Source organism: Aquarana catesbeiana, linkage group LG12 (assembly GCF_042186555.1).
Source record: "Aquarana catesbeiana isolate 2022-GZ linkage group LG12, ASM4218655v1, whole genome shotgun sequence".
Lineage (NCBI taxonomy): Eukaryota > Metazoa > Chordata > Amphibia > Anura > Ranidae > Aquarana > Aquarana catesbeiana.
In genome coordinates this window covers 219235010-219252242 of record NC_133335.1, presented here as the reverse complement: position 1 = coordinate 219252242, position 17233 = coordinate 219235010, and positions in this window count along the sequence as shown.

The window sequence follows — 17233 nt, the reverse complement described above, 5'->3', positions numbered from 1 at the left end:
AGCCGCGTTTCACTTACAGGTGTTTTTAATTTTTGGCTATTTTGAAAAAAAAAAAAAAAATGCTAAACGCGGCACGTAAATGCGGCAAAACGGGCGTTTTAAACATGGATTACTATCTGTCAAGTTAAATCGTTCAGGAGAGGTTGTAAAAACGTCCCGTGCACATGAAGCCTTAGGCTCCATGCACACTGAAGCTCATAAACAGCCGTTTTTGGGAATTTAGGCGTGTTTTTTTTTTTTTTAACAGCCCATAAACTCCCTTTTTATGTTATCCTATGTGCCCATGCACACATGGACATTTTTGGACGTTTATCAGTCGTGGAGTTTATGAGCTGTTGTCTGAACGCCCTAAAATCGCGTTCAGGAGCTGTTTTTCTGACCCCAAAAAATGCTTAACCACTTCCCGCCCGGCCTATGACGGCCGGGCGGTGGTTCAGTTATCCTGACTGGGCGTCATATGACGTCCTTAAGGATAACAGCCACTGTGCGCCCGTAGTGGCGCACATCTCGGCGATCGGTGGAGCGGTGTGTCAGTGTGGCACACCGCTCCACCAATCTAGGTAAAGATCCTCCGGCGGAGGCTCTTTACCACGTGATCAGCCATGTCCAATCACGGCTGATCACGATGTCAATAGAAAAAGCTGTTGATCGGCTTTTCCTCACTCGCGTCTGACAGACACGAGTAGAGGAGAGCCGATCGGCGGCTCTCCTGACGGGGGGGGGGGGGGTCTGTGCTGATTGTTTATCAATGCAGCCCCCCCCCCCCTCCTGGATGCCCACACTAGATCACCAGGGAAGCCGCCAGGACCACCAGGGAAGCGGGCAACATATGGATGGCCAGGTATGTACCCTATGGCCATCCACATGTGCCCACAAATGGGCACTGACTGGCACTATTATAAATCAGTGATGCCCGGCAGTGCCACCAATCAGTGTCCATCTGTGCCCACCTATCAGTGCCGCAAATCAGTGTCCATGAGTGCCGCCTATCAGTGCCGTCTTATCAGTGCCCGTCAGTGCAGCCATATCAGTGCCCGTCATTGAAGAAGAAAACGTACTTATTTACAAAAAATTTTTAACAGAAACAAAGAAAAACGTGTTTTTTTTCAAAAATTTCGGTCTTTTTTTATTTGTTGTGCAAAAAAGAAAAACCGCAGAGGTGATCAAATACCACCAAAAGAAAGCTCTATTTGTGGGAACAAAAATGATAAAAATTTGTTTGGGTACAATGTATTATGACCGCACAATTGTCATTCAAATTGCGACAGCGCTGAAAGCTGAAAATTGGCCTGGGCAGGAAGGTGCCTAAGTGCCCAGTATTGAAGTGGTTAAAAACGTTAAACGCTCAAAAACTTGGCTCACCAGCGTTTTTAAACGTTTTGATCCATTGAAAAAAAAAAAACGCTAAGGCTGCATTCACACCTGAGCATTTCAAAGTCGGGTTTTTTTGCCGCGATTTTGTTCAGGTCATCAATGTAAAAGGCAGAAAAACTCCTGTAATCTTCCACAAAGAAGCTCATGTTCTTTTTTTTTTTTTTTTTTTTTTTTTTTTTTTTGAGCTTAGGGCATTTTTCAGGCGTTTTGCTTCAAGTGCCAAAACACTCAGATGTGAACAAGTGCCATTGAAATGAATGTGATTTTGCATGTTTTGTTGCATTCTATAAACTGAAAACACTCAGGTGTGAATGCAGCCTAATAAACACTATTGCAGAAACGTTAACACAAAGTTGAAAGACTCATTGTAAAGCTACTGGCATTTTTATAACTTTATTTTAAAGTCCAGTGTGCATGGAGCCTTAAAGTTCAGTCTGCCTAAATATGACAGTATGCCTTCTTTTCTGGTTGGCTAATAGAAAAATTGGGAAAGGAGGGTAAAAGAGTGAAAGTAGATAGTGTATGTGTACATTAAGCTTTTACAGCTGCTATCCAGGAATTGCCGTAAAGAGATTGCAATAAAGAGCTTACAGCAGCCTCTGTTGCACAGATGGGGTTGCAGGGGTCACTTACGATTAGCAGACACACCCATGCGCAAAATGAATTGGAATGCAAGCAGAATGCTGCAAGTGACTGTCATGAGCAAAAGTATGGGGCTACCATTGCTGGGTCTCTTGAAAATGCTAGTTGCCTGACTTTTTGGCTTCAGTCTCCATACTTTTGCTCATGAAAGAATCGCTTTACAATGCATCAAAACGCAGTGAAATCGTATTTTAAAGATCAGGACTCCCAGGCGGACGGCTAAATGCACATTTGAAACACGTGTTTTTTGTTTTTTGAGCCAAAAGCTGTGCAATTCTGTACATCCAGTCTTGCGATTTTACACACTTCTGCCACACTGCACAGCTGGAGACGTGACACGGAGTTCCCTGATTTAAAGTAGTTCATCAATTTTACACAAAAACCAATTAATCTAGCATATGCCTGTGGAGCGTGGGAGGAAAATGGAGGAAACCCATACAAGCACATTGAGAACATGGAAACTGCATGCAGGTAGTATCCAGGCAGGGTTTTAAACCGAGAACCCCAGTGCTGCAAGGAAGAAGTGCTAACCACTAAGCCGCAGTGTCAGCTGGCAGGAGAAGGGGGCTGTAATTGGAGAGGTCACATAGTGGCTTAGTGGTTAGCACTTCTTCCATGCAGCACTGGGGTCCTCCAATTTATATCCCAGCTAGGATATTACCTGTGTGGGTACACACAGCCCTCACAGGGGCTATGCATTGATGCCCACCATGTGAAAAAGACCTTACTGTGCATTTAGGTGATTTGTTAAACATGCCAAGAGCTGAATTGTTAGAAAGATTTTTCTTTGTTAATAATAGACTTTCTGTTGCATTTATAACATAAGAATCATTTGTACAGTAGTGTAATATCACTATGATGAACATGGGGGAAAATAAATGTATTTTTTTATATTTACATATTGCTGTTCCCTGAATTTCTTTGTGAGAAATAAAAAAAAAAAAAAACAGCGCTCACTGTCCTACTTGCCTCTCTCCGACACCATATCCCGCAGACTCATTCTGTGTCATCTAATCCAAGGCTTGACAATTTTTGCTTTGATTCTAGGAGCCAGCTAAAAAAGTTAGGATCCATTTTTTTTTTTTTTTAAAGGATATCTAAAGTCTGTTTTTAACCACTTCCCTACCGCACATAATCAAATGACGTCCTTGACTTTGTGCGGTGATATCTGATCTGCAGCTAGAGGCATCATTCCGATATCATTATTTCCAGCTGGCGATTCTGTGCACCATAAGAACGATCATAGCGGCACTTCCGCCGATTGATCGTTCTTATAGGCGACGGGAGGGGACGTGCTTCTCCGGGCTCTCCCGTGCCATCGGGGGCCCGGAGAAAGAATCGGCCGGCGCCGGGTGACTACGATAGAGATAACTGGTGGCCAGATGGTCACCAGTCATCTCTATGACCATCGGAGGCCCGGGCACGATGTTATGACGTCACGCCTGGCTTCCCGGATGTCAACAAAGCCGCGATCGCGCGCGGCTGTCAGCATGAGATCGGTGAATTTTTTTCACCAATCTCATGCTTTCCAGCCTGGAGGAGAGATGTGAGGTCTTATTGACCCCACATCTCTCCATAAAGTGGACCTGTCACAATAGATTCCTATTACAAGAGATACATAAAAGAATAAAAGTGATCAAAAAAATAAAAATGTAAAAAAAAAGTGTAGAAATAAAAAAAAAAAATAAAAAAAAATTTTAAAACGCCCCTGTCCTCGGTAGCTCGTGCTCAGAAGCGAACGCACACGCAAGTCCCGCTTACATATGTAAACGCCGTTCAAACCACACATGTGAGGTATCGCCACGTGCGTTAGAGCGCGTGCAACAATTCTAGCACTAGACCTCCTCTGTAACTCTAAACTGGTAACCTGTAAAAATTTTCAAAGCGTCGTCTATGTTGATTTTTAAGTAACGAAGTTTGGCGCCATTCCGTGAGTGCGTAATTTTCAAGTGTGACATGTCAGGTATCTATTTACCAGAAACAAGAAAGAAAGGGCGCACCAGCCATGTGCATTATCCTTGAGTAAAATGTATTATAATAATGATAAAAAGGAACTACTTACAAACAGTAGTAGAAGATCCCAAAAGTATAGAACAATCTTCAAATCACAGCATATGGTGAAGGAGCAGCAGAGCCCACCAGAGGTGCCGGAAGAGCTCACAAGAATCACTGCTGGCTGACGCGTGTATGCAAGACAAGTTTGGGCCAACGCCTTTCAGACAAAATTCCACGGTCTTGTTGGCCAACAATCCGATCGTGTGTACGAGGCTTATGTGTGTGTGGCCAAATTGCTCTTGCTGACATCGCCATGCCCCCAAAGTGATACCTACCCCCCCAAGACAGCCACTCGCAAATTCCCAGACCGCAACAGATTTGTGTGTGGGTTACTTGGGGAGCCACAGCACGGTCTGAATAATGTGTCCTGGTTTCAATCCGTCTGAAACCCGAACACATGATTCGAAACCCGGACTGTCCGGGTGAATCCCAGACAGGTGGCAACCCTAGTATAGAGACTGCACGGAGGAAAAGGATAACGGCTGAGCTCTAGATATATGCTTGGGTTCATTTTTTTAATGACAGGGTCACTTTATTGCCTATAGCCTTGGAATGAGATGTCCAGGAAGCTCACAGGGGGGTGAAGGTCAGAAGTCCACAAACAATCTGTCTACTACAATTGAGCCACCTCTAATCAATGATTCCTTTTCTAATCATCCTATTATGGTCAGAGAGGGAAAGAGGAGAGAGCTTGATTGCCTATAGTGGGTGACACTCAGCAACTGATTACGACTGTCATACGTGTTTCAAGAGCAACACTAATTGCTTTCTGTACACAATCTGCAACCTGCCTACAGTATTGTACTGAGAAGCAATGCAACCAATCCATAATCTTTGCTGCTCCATTAGAATTGGCACACAAAGTTGGACCGGTGCGATTTCTATGCCAAGGTTGCTGTGTTGGCCCCCGTCTGGCTCCGGAGAGACCAGATCTGTACAATCAATATATTCGTCTTCTGCAGGTGTCTGGGCCTGGGAAGAGGATGTTTTGTTTTTTTTGTTTTTTATTTTTTGTTTTTTTTTTAAAAGCGCCCGGCAGCAACCTGTGTGCTTGCATTGATGATCAGGCACAATATTTCCCCCGGCTGCTTGGCAGTGAAAGGATTAATTAATTTCAACGCTGGAAGAAGCACTGGCTGTCATTAAATGCCAGGCTGAATACATAAAAACAAGAGGGATTATCATACAAGGTGAATTTATTTGGCTCAGTTGGTAATTATCTTACATATGAATGAATTTGGAATATGGCAGGGAACAGCAGGCGAGGTCTGCCATTAGACCACAAGATGGCGCTGTTGTTGCTTATTGTCTCTCAAGCAGGACAACCAAAATCACAAAGTCCATTCTTAGGAATAAAGTTGGAGCCTTTTTTCTTTTTTTTTTTTTTTTCTAAGGATAGTTGCATTTTTTAGCACATTATTATTATACAGGATTTCTATAGAGCCAACCGTTTGTGCAGCGCTTTACAACATGAGGGCAGACAGTACAGTTACAATACAATTAAATACAGGGGCCCGGCTCGTTAGAGCTTACAATCTAGAAAACGTGCTTTATATTTTGTTGTTCCTGCAGCTAGCGACATTGATCGGGGGGGGGGGGGGGTTAGCCTTGGGCACCTAGTGGAAAATACTTAACCACTTAAGGACCAGAAGTATTTACCCCCTTCATGACCAGGCTATATATTTGCAATACGGCACTGCGTCACTTTAACTGACAATTGCGCGGTTGTGCGACGCTGTACCCAAACAAAATTTATGTCCTTTTTTTCTCACAAATGGAGCTGTCTTTTGATGGTATTTATTTTTGCGCGATAAACAAAAAAAGAGCGTCAATTTTGGAAAAAAATAAATATTTATTACTTTTTGCTGTAATAAATATCTATAAAAAAAACAAATTTATTCCTCAGTTTAGGCCAATATGTATTCTTCTTCATATTTTTGTTAAAAAAAAAAAAAAATCGCAATAAGCGTATAGTGATTGGTTTGCGCAAAAGTTTTAGCGTCTACAAAATAGGGAATAGATTTATGGCATTTTTATTATTATTTTTTTTTATTAGTAATGGCGGCGATCTGCTATTTTTATCGGGACTGCGACATTATGGTGGACACATCGGACACTATTTTGGGACCATTGTCATTTATACAGCGATCAGTGCTATAAAAATGCAGATTACTGTGTAATAGACACTGTCAGGCAAGGGGTTAACCACTAGGGGGCGATGAAGGGGTTAAGTGTGTCTTATTATTTTTTTTTTTTATTAGTAATGGGGGTGATCTACGATTTTTTGCAGGACTGCGACATTGCGGCGGACAGATCGGACACCTAACTGACATTTGACACTTTTTTTTTGGAACCAGTGACATACAGTAATCAGTGCTAAAAATATCCACTGTTATTGTACTAAATACACTGGCAGGGAAGGGGTTAAGATCACGGGTGATCAAAGGGGTTAAATGTGTTCCCTGGGTGTGTTTTCTAACTGTATGGAGGGATGGTCTGCCTGGGGAAACGCACAGATCCGTCTTCCTGCATAGCACAAAGACATGATCTGTGTGATCTCCCCTGTCAGAACGGAGATTTGCCCGTTCTGTCACTGCGGGGAACGATCACCGGTGGCCGGCGGACATAGAGTCCGCCCCACCCGCTCACTGGCTCCCCCCGCTGGCCAGTGGACGCGTGCGCCCGCAAAATACAGTTCCCGAAGCCAGTGTACAATGACGGCGGCTGGTTGGCAAGTGGTTAAAGGGTAACTCTTCTTTCGTAGGAGAGAAAAAAGAAATCTGCAGCTTTGTAATTTTCTGAAAATGCAATGCAAAATGGCTACCTGGAGGTGTTCTGTAGACAAAATGTGTACAGAAACATCATTTCCTGCTTGTGTGATCGGCTCACTGATTTTCCCAGAAGTCTGCACAAGTTACAAGTCAGATATCAGGCATCCCCTGCAACAAAAGTGTCATTTTTGGTGAGATACTCCCAATTGGAAATCACATTTAAAGGGATGCAGGCCCTGTAATTTTCCTCATTAAAACCCCTGCAGGGTGCAGCAGCTGATCGATAATTATGAAACCACTCCAGTTAGAGTCATATTCCACATGGACACAGACAAACACACATTCTATATAATAACAAAAGGTAGGAATCTGCAAAAAAGTTTGTTAACCACTTGCTGACCAGCCGCCGCAGTTGTACTGCGCCAGAATAGCACGGCTGGGCGAAACAACGCTATGTTACCTCGCTTCGCCTTGTGGCCACTAGGGGCACGCACCCGCTGCTCGCCCCCGGAGCCAACGCCAGTGCCCGGCAGTTGCAATCACCGCCGGGCTCCCGCGATCGCTGGTGACACACGGAGAACTGGGATCTGTGTGTGTAAACACACAGTTTTCAGTTCTCTGTGGGGAGAAGAGACGGATCGTCTGTTCATACAGAGTATGAACAGCGATCTGTCATCTCCCCTACACAGTCCCCTCCCCCCTTCAGTTAGAACACACATTAGGGAACACAATTAACCCTTTGATTGCCCCCTAGTGTCAACCCCTTCCCTGCCAGTGACATTTTTAATCAATGCATTTTTATAGCACTGATCGCTGTATAATTGGCAGTGGTCCCAAAAATGTGTCAAAAGTGTCCGACGTAATGTCGCAGTCCCGATAAAAATCGCAGATTGCCGCCATTACTAGTAAAAAAAAAAAAAATTAATAATAAAAATGCCATAAAACTATCCCCTATTTTGTAGATGCGATAACGTTTGCGCAAACCAATCAATATACGCTTATTGAGATTTTTTTTTTTACCAAAAATATGTAGAAGAATACGTATCGGCCTAAACTGAGGAAAAAAAATGTTTTTTTATATATTTTTAGGGGACATTTATTATAGCAAATGTAAAAAATATTGCGTTTTTTTTCAAAATTATCGCTCTTTTTTTGTTTATAGCGCAAAAAATAAAATCCGAAGAGGTGATCAAATACCACCAAAAGAAAGCTCTATTTGTGGGGAAAATAAGGACGTCAATTTTGTTTGGGTGCAACGTTGCACGATCGCGCAATTGTCAGTTGAAGCGACTCAGTGCCGAATCGCAAAAAGTGCTCTGGTTAGGAAGGGGGTAAAATCTTCCGGGGCTGAAGGGGTTAAAATCCCTGCAATGTACAAAGATTACTGAGAGGGGAATGTTTATTTCCCAACAAAAGTGGAGTTACTCTTTAAGTGGTGCTGCGGAGGTGCTTAAAACTTGGGCCTACTTACTGTGTACATAGTAAAATAAGGCCCAGTTATTGTACACAAAAAAATATTCTTTACTTACTGGGCCACAAGCAAGAATCTAATAGGGGTCAGGAATGCATAACGCACAGAGCGGAGGGTTAGGAGTGTGTAACGTACAGGTTAGCACAACAAAAAGTTACCTCCTTCTCTAAGCCAAAATTCCCCTTGGTAAAGATCCCCCCCCCCCAGAACAGCTTCCTGCCCCCTCCAATAAAACCCTCTCAACAGACCAGGTAGTTCGGAACAAGGGGAAACCCTCTCTTAACTGTGTCATGTGACCGAAGTGGAGGAGGAGGTAAAGAGGTACCATCTCTGAACTGTTGCTGTCAGTAGCAGGAGTGACCGCTGCAACATTTTGTGTGTACACCCAGAGTCAGTGCTCGCTGCAGCACTGCAGATGCTCTCAGGAAAAAGAAGATATTTGGACCCCCCTATCCCCCCCTTTATCTACACCCCTACCCGCAGCCTGTTTGAATACCTCAATTGTAAGGATCTGATCTGCTGATATCCATGAATTTAAGATAGCCAGCATGGTAACATCTAGCTGTCTTCCTGTAGCAGTGGCTCCCTATTGAACACAATTTGGATGAATTGGCCAACACAGTGGGTAAGTGGTTAGCACTAGGGTTGTTGGTGCGAATCTCAACCACGGCACTACCTGTCTGGAGTTTACCTGTTCTCCCTGTGCCTGCGTAGGTTTCCTCCCATACGCCAAAGTTGTGATACTAAGTTAATTGGCTCTACTATGTGTATGTATGAATATGAGTTAGGGATTTTAGATTGTAAGCTCCTTAAGGGTGGGGACTGATGTGAATGTACAGTGGCGTCAGTAGGGTTGGTGTCACCCAGTGTGGTAAAACATGGTGTCACCCCCCCCTCCATCAACTATAGTCACCCCTCAGTAGAGATCCCCACTAAGTATAAACCCCCTCCATCAATATTGACCCCCTCCCTCAGTACAGACCCCCCCCTCCATCAGTACAGATTCCTCCATCCGTATAGACTCCCCCTCCCATCAGTACAGACCCCCCCTCCGTTAGAACAGACCACCAACCTCCATCATTACAGACCCCCCTCAGTACAGACCACCCCTCTCTCTCAGTACAGACCATCCCCCTCCCTCAGTGTAGCGCTGGTAGATTTTGATCTACCGCTGATAGGTAAATTTAGTGGGTCACTTATTAGAGGGAGTTAGATTTGCCTCTGTTCCAGCTTGGCTGACGTTGCGTGTAGTTCCACATTGTGCCGGTGGGTGTCGTTGTCACCATCGGCTGGTGTTGGAAAAGCAACGTGTTGAAGCGGATGGGTGCTCCTCTGTCCCGGAGATAACTCGGTGGAGGTGATCCTCCGAGTTGCATTCTGGGAGAGGGTATTTATGGGACAGACGCCATGTTTTAGGGTCTTTCTTTAGCCACCTGCTGGCCCTCCTGACCGACAGGTATGCACTAGGAATACCACCTCGTGGTCCTCCGTTCCAGAGGCACGCGTCACTGCGGCTTGGGGGTGAGCCCAGAAGCCTGTCTGGGACCTACCACAGCAGCCGAGGAATGGTCCTGAGCTGTCTATCCTGAGTGAAGAAGCTGGACAACCGAGAAGATCCCAGGGGAGGACCAGTCATGGAAGGATCACGCAGAGTGCTGGTCTGGAGAGGGGCCTGGTGACTCGGATGGAGGACGCATTCCGAAGTAATCTTACAGTATAGGACTGCCGGGTTGAGTTAAAGGTTCAAGTACTGTATCCGACTTTCATCACAAATCAATACGTATGCGTTTTGTTCCAAACAAGTCTGTGGCAGAGACTTTTGTTTGTGCTATGTACTGGCTGCTAGGCAAGTGAGAGATGTCTATCCAGGCGGGCAAAGATTAAATCCTACAAAAAGGGGAGACTATTCAATCACAAGTGTTCAATTGTAAAGAATGTTCTGAAGAATACTACAGAAGAGCTTCCCTGCAGCTTTCCTTCTACCTCTTTCCTGCAACTTCCCTTGTTCGTTTATTAAAGCATTGGAAAACCCACTCAAGTGTTTGATACTTATATCGTCCAGAGGTAAACTCAACGGAACCCTAGACCCGGTGTCGGTGAAACGGAGGTATCGAGAGTGAAGGTAACAAGCCTGCTTAAACCAGCAGCTCCACCGAGAGTTATTGCTACATCAGTATAGACCCCCCTCAGTACAGACCCCCCCCCCTACATCAGTACAGATTCCTCCATCAGTACAGACCCCCCCTCCTTCAATACAGACCCCACCTCCCTTAGTACAGCTGCCCCCCTCCATCAGTACAGACCACCCCCCTACCCCAGTACAGACCACCCTCTCCATCATTACAGACCACCCCTCTTCATCAGTACAGGCCACCCTGCTCCATCGGTACAGACCCCCCTCAGTACAGACCACCCCCGTCCATCAGTACAGACCCCCCTCAGTACAGGTCCTCCCCCCTGAGTACAGACCACCCCCCTACCTCAGTACAGACCCCCCCTCAGTACAGACCACCCCCCTCCATCATTACAGACCACCCCTCTTCATCAGTACAGACCACCCTCAGTACAGACCACCGCCGTCCATCAGTACAGACCACCCCCCTCCATCATTACAGACCACCCCTCTTCATCAGTACAGATCACCCCGCTCCATTGATACAGGCCCCCCTCAGTACAGACCACCCCCCTCCATCAGTACAGACCCCCTCAGTACAGACAACCCCCCTCCATTAGTAAAGACCCCCCCTCAGTACAAACCACCCCCCTCCTCCATCAGTACAGACCCCCCTTAGGACAAACTACCCCCTTCCTCCATCAGTACAGACCTCCCCTCCCTCAGGCACCTGGGCGGTGGGCGGAGGAGGGTTCAGTGTGCAGCCACCCGGAGAGCTCCTCGGTCAGACTGTCACTCTCCGGGTGATGGGCTTGTGACAGGAGGCAAGCCGCATCACCAGTGAGAGCGAGACTGAGCAGTCTCACTCAGGGCTAGCGCGGCGCCGGCTTGTCCCGCCTGAAAAGAGCCCTGCCTCCAGGACCCTACGCTGTCCTCGGGATGGTGTCACTCTTCTTGCGGGTAAAGCTCTGCATAAATTGATGGCGCTATATAAGTACCAGTAATAAATAAATAAATTACAATGCAGATTGTGAACTGCAACTCATATTCAATGTCCAAAGTTTTAGAATTAGAAGGCCAACAAAGGTTTCATAGATGTGATGGATAAACTTCCAAAGTTTGGCCATGTAGTGTCTCAAAACAGAGCCAAATTCTCATCTGCACATCATCTCCCTCTAGTGGTGACCAGGGGCAGCTGCTTGCTTACAGAGGGTTGGATGTAAGCAAGCTGCATACCTGAAACTCACACATTAGTATATAAAGTAATTCCTTGCAACAGTGTTGCATACATGAGCTGCAACTGCAAGGGACAAAATATGTTTGCAAAGGCAACTCCACTTTTTCTAACTGATATAAATAAGTGCTATACGTGCCATATGGTGATTACATTGTATTGAAAATTCAATTCAAATAGAACCTCCTTGCAATCATGGCAACAGTGAGTGTGTTGTATACACCGAGTACAAAGATGCAACAAAAATCTCTCTTCTTATTTTTCTAATTATATCACTGCTTTTCCCAGAAGCCTCGGCAGTGCAAATCGCTGGCGTGTGCAAAGGCAACAGCGGCTGCCGCCTTTTGTCTTCTAACAGAGACTGATCAGGTGGAGATCATGAAGGCAGACCCTTCCACCAAGCAGTCGCTTTACTTAAAAATGCTGGAAAGGTTTACAATTCAGGGATATGCAATTAGCGGACCTCCAGCTGTTGCAAAACTACAAGTCCCATCATGCCTCTGCCTCTGGGTGTCATGCTTGTGGCTGTCATTGTCTTGCTATGCCTCATGGGACTTGTAGTTCTGGAACAGCTGGAGGTCCGCTAATTGCATATCCTTGGTTTACATCAGTAGCATTGATAGAGTAAAAAAGGTTCTGAATTTGGGTGATTTTTTTTCGAATTCGGTCAAATTCGAATGCGAAGCAAAAGAAATTCTGAAAACAAATTAAACAAATGTAACAAATTTAACTAAACTAATTTAGTTAAATAACGAAACAAAACAAAAATTTTTTTTTTTTTTGTCCTGCAGATGTCTATCCGCAGCCACAGCTGGCGGGAGAGGAGAAGAAAAGCTGGAAGCGCTGCGGGAGGAAGGAGGTGGGGTAGCCAGGGCACTAGGGGGAATTTGTGCTTAGGGTGTGCCTGGGCACGCCTGGCACACCCTGTGCACACGCCTATGGTACTGAATCTGCAATAATAATAATAATAATAATAATATTGAACTCTTTTCTATGTATTAAGAGGAGCTCCAGGCTCTCCTCAAAAAGCTGACTTTCAGTATAAGGCTCCATGCACACTGGACGTTAAAATGATGTTATAAAAAACGCCAATAGCTTTGCAGTGAGTCTTTAAACGTTTTTGTAACGTTTTTGCAATAGCGTTTCTTAGCGTTTTTTTAGTGTTTTTCCGCGTTAGCGTTTTTTAGCGTTTTTTTTCCCAAATGATGAAAAACGTTAAAAAACGCTGGTGAGCCACATTTTTGAGCGTTTATCAACGTTTATGAGCGTTTTTTTTTAGCGTTTTTTGTGGTCAGAAAAAAACGACTCCTGAACGAGATTTTAGTGCATTCAGAAAACATGCTTATAAACGTCCAAAAACGTCCATGTGTGCATGGGCACATAGGATAACACAGAGGGGAGTTTATGGGCTGTTAAAAAAAAACGCCCAAACTCCCAAAAACGGGCATTTATGAGCTCCAGTGTGCAGGGAGTTTATGGGCTGTTGTCTGAACGCCCTAAAATCGCGTTCAGGAGCTGTTTTCTGACCACGAAAAAATGCTTAAAAACGCTAAATGCGCACAAACGCTGTTAAACGTCGATAAACGCTCAAAAACGTGGCTCACCAGCGTTTTTTAACGTTTTTTATTCCATTAAAAAAAAAAAAAAAAATCTTCAAAAATAATTTTTTTTTTAAAAAAGCTAACGCGGAAAACGCTGAATAAAAAAGCTTTTGCAAAAACATTAAAAAACGTTGAAAGACTCACTGCAAAACTACTGGCGTTTTTATAATGTTATTTTATCTTCCAGTGTGCATGAAGCCTTAGGACACTTACCTGTCCCTGGATCCAGCAACGTCCTCACCCAAGCCAATTCTTCATTCGGCTTCGGGTGCAGGCACCGACATCTGACGTAAGGGAAACAGGAAGCCTTGCGGCTTCACAGCCGGTTTCCTACTGCGCATGTGCGAGTCGTGCTGCACCTTCTGAATGGTCCCATAGTCTTCTGGGACCTGTGATGTGCCCCAGAAGACTGCGGAGGAAGGAGATCACCGCGGCGATCTGAGCCGGCAGTGGGAGCCGGGGAATTGTCAAAATCAGGTACCCGCTCCTCCCCCCTCCCCCAAAGAGTGGCAGTGGAGAGTGGGATGCAAACAAGCAGAGCTTCCCCTTTTGGGTGGAGCTCCGCTTTAAAGTGATATATCAGTTTTTAAGCACTTCCAGGGGCTGATTGAATCACTTACTCAGTATGCAGCATCTTTTTCTTTTAATCCTTGCCTATGCAGGTGCCATGATGGGTGCCCCAGGTTTCCTGTGTCAGGGCGGCTCCTTTCTCTTGCAGCCTCCTATGGAGCCACTCTTCTATGCAGGAGGTAGAGTTCTGTCTCCCTACACTGTGTGCATCAAAAAAAACACACTGCCTTATAGCCTAGCATGGCAAGGTCCTCCTTTGTTCCCCCCCCCCATTAACAGACTGGCTCAAAACCGCCCTGTTAGCCCCTTCCCATAAAGAACTTGAGTTCAGGGAAGCAGCACTGCAGGAGCAGGAGCCAGCAGCATTGGAAGTTGTAAACTGCAAGTGCTGAGGTAAGAATTTTAACAAAGAGTTTGCTGGGCAATGTTCATTTTATTGTGCTCAATATCAGTGGCGGCTGGTGTTTTTTTTTTTTGGGGGGGGGGGGTACACAACCACCACCCCCTGGGCGGCCAGCGGCACGGCACTATCACACACACACCCCCCCGGGTGGCCGGGGACGCGGCACTAGCGAACCCCACCTCCCCCCATCTCCTGGTTGGACCTTACCCCATCTAGATGGCGAGGAGCAGGCAGCGGCTCTGGTGTCCCCTCCAGCACGGCAGGTGGCGAGGTGCAAGCAGCGACCCTGGTGTCCCCTCCAGCATGGCGGGTGGTGTGGCGCGGGCAGGGCCAGGGGTACCACTAAGCAAACTAGGCAGCCGCCTAGGGTGCACTGCTGCCTAGGGCGCCCGGCCACTGGTGTTCCTACACTCTTCTCTCTGCAGCAAGCAACTAAGTTTCAGCATCAGCTGAGTGTCCTGACTCTCGAATTATTGGAAGCAAGCAAACATTCAATGATGGGCACTGGTAGGCTGCATTGATGGGCGCTGGTGAGGCTGCATTTGATGGGCACTTCATTTGATGGGCGCTTCATTAAAAAGGTGGGGTATACATGGGCAGGGCAAAGGGGGTGGAGTCAGGGGTTTCGCCTAGGGTGTCAAAAATCCTTGCACCAGCCCTGGGTGCGGGCAGCTATACGGGCCCCATATAGGTGACGAGGTACGGGCAGCGGATCTGGTGTCCCCTCCAGCACAGCGGGTGGCGAGGTGCGATCAGCAGCTCTGATGTCCCCTCCAGCATGGTGAGTGGCGTGGTGTGGGCAGCGACTCTGGTGTCCCCTCCAGCATAGCTCCCAACTGTCCCTGATTTCGAGACTGTCCCTGATTTCGAGGGACTGTCCCTGATTTGGAACAATGTCCCTCTGCCCCTCTTTCCTCCTCATTTGTCCCTCATTTTTGTCTGATCTATATAGTTGTATATAAAATGCACTATTTAATCTATCAAAAAGTATTTCCCAGTGCTAAACCTTTCATCTGATTTCTAAATTTCTGCATTGGAAAAAAAAAGCCAATATAAAGGAATAGTAATGGTAAAAAAAATCACTTGTGGGTTTAACTAATTATTTTTTAAAAATAATTCTCCTTTAAGGGGGCGTGGCAGGGGGCGTGGCAGGGGGCGTGTCCTATGTCTACATACTTTTGCTGATAGGTGTCCCTCATTCCCACCTCAAAAAGTTGGGAGGTGTGCCTCCAGCACGGCGGGTGGCAAGGTGCGAGAAGAGGCTCCTGTGTCCGCTCCTCGAGCGGCTTCTGCCAATGCATCTCCACTTTCTTCCTCCTATAGGATTGCCTGACATTTTGGCCAATCGGGAAACAGGTCTCACGACCTGCTTCCTGATTGGCGGGGAGGAGTGAGAAAACAGTGAATATTCATTTAGCTATCTCACACAACTGGGTGGGCTTTGGGCGCAGTGCTCTGTGCTGGGAGCCCACCCTTTTTGAAGCCTATTAGAGCCTCTGGGTCTAATCATGTGCTTCCCACTCCCCCCCCCCCCCATTTGGAATCCATAGTCCGGCACCTTGTATGTAGATCAAGGGGCCGGAAGCATGGATATGGACGGGCCGTCACTGCTCAGTATGTTAAACTAAAAAAAAAAAAAAAAAAAAGAGAGAGTTTAATAATATAACATACCTCCCAACTTCGATATGGGAATGAGGGACACCTATCAGCAAAAGTATGTAGGCATAGGACACACCCCCTGCCACGCCCCCTTAAAGGAGAATTGTACAAAAAAACAAGAATGGTTAAACCCACAAGTGCTTTTTTTTTACCACTACTATTCCTTTATATTGGCTTTTGGAATTTACAAATGCAGCAGTTTAGAAATCAGATGAAAGGTTTAGCACTGGAAAACACTTTTTGATAGATAAAAAGTGCATTTTATATACAACTATATAGATCAGACCAAAATGAGGGACAAATGAAGAGGAATGAGGGACAGAGGGACATTGCTCCAAATCAGGGACAGTCTCTTGAAATCAGGGACAGTTGAGAGCTATGCTATAACTTTTTTTTTTTTAAATAAAGTTTCAGTTAATAAAAATATAAAAACCTCATGTTGCCACTAGATGTCACTGTTGCTTCTTTTTTTGTAAATACATATAGAGTACATACATATATATATCTAAGTATACAAGATGCCCGTAGGGTTGATTTGATTCTCACAAGATGTTTTTAATCGGTACATATCAATCACATCTCGTGTTATTTATGCCCTTAGATGTTTGGGGTTCATGAAACTTGAAGACTGACAAATGATTATTGATTTGTTCTTTAAATCAGCAGTCCCCCTTGTACTGCAGCACATCATAACCCAGACCTTCCTGTTATATGTTTCGTTCTTGTACATGTTTTATTATACATCACACATTTGCAGCTTTTATGTTTGCCTAATTGTCATCTATATGGCACCCTTACCCTTACCTGGCATCCAGCCAGAGTTGCTCAAAGTCGCAGTAACCCAAAAACAAACATTTATTTTATTGCAAACTTACCGGTTCTTAGATGTGACGGCTGCATTTGTTTTCTTTTTAGGCTTTCTTTCTTCTGTTTTCACCTGGTGATCCAGCCAGTAAGTCCCCATTCACACCGGTGCGATTTGTCAACGACAGGTTGCACCCCATTGTCGGCAATGAAACTCATATGGCTGCTATTCTGAAAAAAGGTTCCTGCGCTACTTTTTGCCGATTTCATTGCGACTTGCATAGACTTCTGTTGTATAAAGTCGTAAGCTGCAATGAAATCCCACTGATGTGCGGCTTGCACTGAAGTAGCGAGATCTCAAAACTACTTTGGTGTGAACGGGGGCAAAGTCTGTTGTTTTTTAAAAGAACAAGCTCTCTTGCAGTTTACAGGGATGAGACCAACCATTATCACTGACAGGGGTGCTTACAATGATCAGCTTTTATTTATTTATGTAAAACATTTACAGTGCATCCGGAAAGTATTCACAGCGCTTC